This window comes from Octodon degus, unplaced genomic scaffold (assembly GCF_000260255.1).
Source record: "Octodon degus isolate 3935 unplaced genomic scaffold, OctDeg1.0 scaffold00063, whole genome shotgun sequence".
In the NCBI taxonomy this organism is placed as follows: Eukaryota; Metazoa; Chordata; class Mammalia; order Rodentia; family Octodontidae; genus Octodon; species Octodon degus.
The window spans coordinates 6221075-6225448 of record NW_004524639.1 but is presented as its reverse complement, the minus strand read 5'-3'; the positions used below and the strand labels follow the sequence as shown (position 1 = coordinate 6225448).

Below are 4374 nucleotides of genomic sequence, written 5' to 3'. Positions count from 1 at the left end.
GGACCTATGCAAAAAGAGTGGTAGCTTTTGGGTTTCAGCAGGTTTTTGAAACTAGCAGTTAATTGGTGGAATTCTCACCCTGACTAACTACACATGCTGATACCTGTGAACTAAACAACTACACCAAGGACATCATTGATTTTCATCAGCACACCATATTTCCTCTGTGTTCAAGTGCCTCCATTTTTATTGTTAAGGCAAGGAGGGCAGAGACTCCTATGGGAGAGTGGAATTTGAAGAGTTTAAGTATCCAGGTGGTGCCCCTCAGGAGCATGGCAGTGTGTCTCTGGCTCAGAGTACTCTGAAGGGTAACAGTGGCTTGGGGTTTTCATAGCCCCATGGTTTATCTTACTATGGCTAACAGATATTGGGTGCAGTTTTGCAGGGTATACAAAGTATGCAGAATCTTAACAGCTACTAATCTTCTCTGTGCTACATTTACAATAATAGGACCTGTACAAATTTGATCTGGGTGATGATGGACTTGTTGACTGGCCCTGGTCTGCTGTGAAGTAAAGAGTACAGGAATAATACACAGACAGTCTGCTGCTTATAACAGTGGGACATAAGAGAACTTTACTTAACCTGTTGAGGAACTACTAAAATGTTTTCTCCAGTAGCCATACAATTTTACATTTGTACCAGTAATGCATGAATGTTATTTTTCTATATTCTTGCCAGCATTCGATGCTGTAATTATTTAAATATTTTTGGCTCTGTAGTAATATTTTTGCTTTGTAGTAATATTACATTGTGGTTTTATTTGGATTAAATAAAACTGGATAATAATATTGAATATCTTTTCATGTACTTTTTGCCATCTGTATCTCATCCTCTGTGAAATAACATAATGTCTTTGCCCATTGTTAGCTATTTTTAACTGCTGATATTTGAATTTCTTCTACATGAAGTATTGCCCTTTGTCAAATATATTTTGCAAATATTTTCTCCCACTATACAGTTTTTTGTTTCATCTGTTTAATAGGCTCCTTTGTGTAGCAAAAAGTAAAAAATTTTGATGAAATTGTATGTTTTTTTCTTTTCATGGATTGATGTCATTTAATAAATCTTTGCCAGACCGACTGACAGGAGGGACTGGAGGCAGCAAGACAGTGCAGAGTCAGGGCACCAGGAGGAAAGTCTGTTACTACTATGACGGGGATGTTGGAAATTACTATCGTGGACAAGGCCATCCAATGAAGCCTCACCAAATCCACATGACACAATCTGCGGCTCAACTATGGCCTCTATCAAACGATGGAAATCTATCACCCTCACAAGGCCAATGCTGAGGAGTTGACCAAGTACCACAATTATGACTACATTAAGCTCTTGCACTTCATCCATCCAGATAACATGTCCGAGTACAGCAAGCAGATGCACAGATTCAACGTTGGTGAGGACTGTCCAATGTTGACCTGTTTGAGTTCTGTCAGTTGTCCACTGGTGGCTCTGTAGAAAGTACTGTGAATCTTAATAAGCAGCAGACAGACATCGCTGTGAATTGGGTTGGGTTCCTGCACCACGCAAAGAAGTCCGACGCATCTGGGTTCTGTTACACCAATGATATCGTTTTGGCCATCCTGGAACTGCTAAAGTACCACCAGAGAGTGCTGTATATTGACATTGATATTCACCATAGCAATGGTGTGGAATAGGCCTTCTATACCACAGATTGGGTCATGACTGGATCCTTTCAAAAATATAGAGAGTACTTCCCAGGAACTGGGGACCTATGGGATATTGAGGCTGGCAAAGACAAGTATTATGGTCTTAACTACCTATTCTGACATGGGATTGATGGTGAGTCCTATGAGGCAATTTTCAAGGAGGTCATTTCCAAAGTAATGGAGGTATTCCAGCCTAGTGCGGTGGTCTTACAGTGTGGCTCAGACTCCTTCTCTGGGGATCGGCTGGGTTGCTTCAATCTAACCATCAAAGGGTATGCCAAGCATGTGGAATTTGTCAAAAGCTTCAACCTGTCTATGCTGATGCTGGGAGGAGGTGGTTACACCATTTGTAATGTTGCCCGGTGCTGGACATATGAAACAGCTGTGGCCCTAGACACAGAGATCCCTAATGAACTCCCATACAATGACTACTCTGAATACTTTGGACAAGATTTCAAGCTTCACATCATTCCTTCCAATATGACTAACCAGAACACTAATGAGTACCTGCAGAAGATCAAACAGTGGCTCTTTGAAAACCTGAGAATGCTGCCCCATGCACCTGGGGTTCAAATGCAGGCAATTCCTGAGGACACCATTCCCAAGGAGAGTGGTGATGAGGATGAAGAAGACCCTGACAAGCATATCTCAATCTGTTCTTCTGACAAACGCATTGCTTGGGAGGAAGTGTTCTCTGACTCAGATGAGGGTGAAGGTGTCCGCAAGAACTCTTACAACTTCAAGAAAACCAAAAAAGTCAAAACAGCAGAAAGAGAAAGAACCAGAAGAGAGTGGTGACAGAACAGGAGAAGACCAAGGAGGAGAAGCCAGAAGCCAAAGGGGTCAAAGAGGAGGTCAAGTTGGCCTAAGTAGCCCTCTCCAGCTCAGCTTCTTGCCATGTTCCCTACTTTGTTCCCCTCTAACCCCTCAGATTTTATATTTTCTATTTCTCTGTATATTTATATTAAAATATATTAAATAGAAATGTCCCCAGGGACTAGAGAGGAGCCAGGACCCTTGAGCCCAGGGCAGCTATGCTGGGGGAAGTTTTCTAGCAGCCATCATGCTCCCCACCCCTCCCCAAGTCTTAGTTTTAAGTCATAAAGGTTCAGATCTGGATGGAAGCGATGCAGCTGTAAGATGAAATTCTGATGTGCTGAGGGCCTGTTTAGTGTTAAGTGTTCAGGAAGAGGTGGCTGCATCTCCAGGTTCTCGTGTTGTTCGGGCTCCTACAGTAACATCTACAGTTTTTATATCGGTTCTTTTCTCACACCTTCACACTGGCCCCAAACGAGCTAGGCAGCTCACACTGCCCTGTCTTCCCCAGCTCTGCAAGTGGAGGTTGGTAGTCCAGCTTCCTTTTTTGAGAAACTTTCATTTTTTTGTGAGACTCTTTGTAATAAAATGGTACATTTCTATAAAAATAAATAAATAAATAAATAAATCTTTGCCTAACTATAGACTCTGAAGATTTTCTTCGACTTCTAAATTTTTTTTTCTAGGTTCATCTTCTACATTTAAGTACATGATCCGTTTTGAATTTTTAAAATAAGGTATGAGGTTTAAATTGAGGTTTACTTATTTTGTCTACGAATATCCAATGGTACTATTTATTGAAAGCTTATGCTTTTTCCAATGAAATATTTGGGCAACTTTGTCAAAAATCTGTTGGGGTATATTCATATAGGTCTGCTTCTGTGTTCTCTGTGTTGCATTGATCTATCTACATGTTTATACTTTTGTCAATAAGGAACAGTATTATTATAGGTATGAAGTAACCTTTAATATTGGTAGGGCAATTCTTTTTACTTTAGTTTTACTTTGATGAAATTGTTTTAGCTACTCTAGAACCTGCTGCTTTCCATCTAAGCTTATATGTACCTACAAAACTTCCTATAGATGATCCTATAGAAATTGGGGTGAGCCTATAAATCATCTTGGGGCAGAAATGACATTTTTATTGTGCTATGTTTTATAATCCACAAACACAGTCTAACTTTTCAATTAAAATATCCTTTGTTAGCATTCTATTATTTTCAGCATACAGATCCTGTGCAATTTTTGTTAACAGCATATGTAAGTACTCCTTTGCCTTGGAGCAATTGAAAATAATGTTATGTTTAAAATTTCAATTTCCATATTTTCATTTTAGTATGTAGAAATGCAACAGATGCTCTTCTGGTGATCTTGTATTCTGAGACTTTATTGCCTTAACTATTAGTTCTAAAAAATAAAAAAAAATAGATTCTTTTCTGTTGACTGCCTAGATCGCCATGCCATCTGTGGATAGGGAAAAGATGCAGTTTTATTTTTTCCTTTCCAGTCTTTCATTCCATTTGCTTGCCTTAATGCAGTGGTTATAACTTTCAATAGGACTAGGTTAAGTAAAAGTAGTGAGCACCACATTCTTTTCTTGTTTTCAATTTTAGAAGGAAACATCTAAATTTTCATCCCTATTATGTTAATCATAAGTTTTTTAAAAATAAATTTTCTTTATCAAAGTGCTCATTTTGTATTGAGTTGTAAAACACTAATGGATTTGAGAAGTTAAGATGAATTATATTTAACGAAGTAAATATCAGTTTTCTTCTTAGGTGATCTATAGGTTAATTTCCTTCTATTGCTGTTATTCTAATAGTTATTTTTATGCGCAGGTATGAGGTATGGTCAAATACTTTTCATTACTTGATACAACCATGTGATT

The 4374-nt window shown here is 38.6% G+C and overlaps 1 pseudogene; it reads left to right on the top strand.

The window, feature by feature from the left end:
• The first annotated feature begins 1052 nt into the window (after positions 1 to 1052).
• LOC101581544 lies at positions 1053 to 2539 on the top strand (annotated as a pseudogene).
• Positions 2540 to 4374: the final 1835 nt, after the last annotated feature.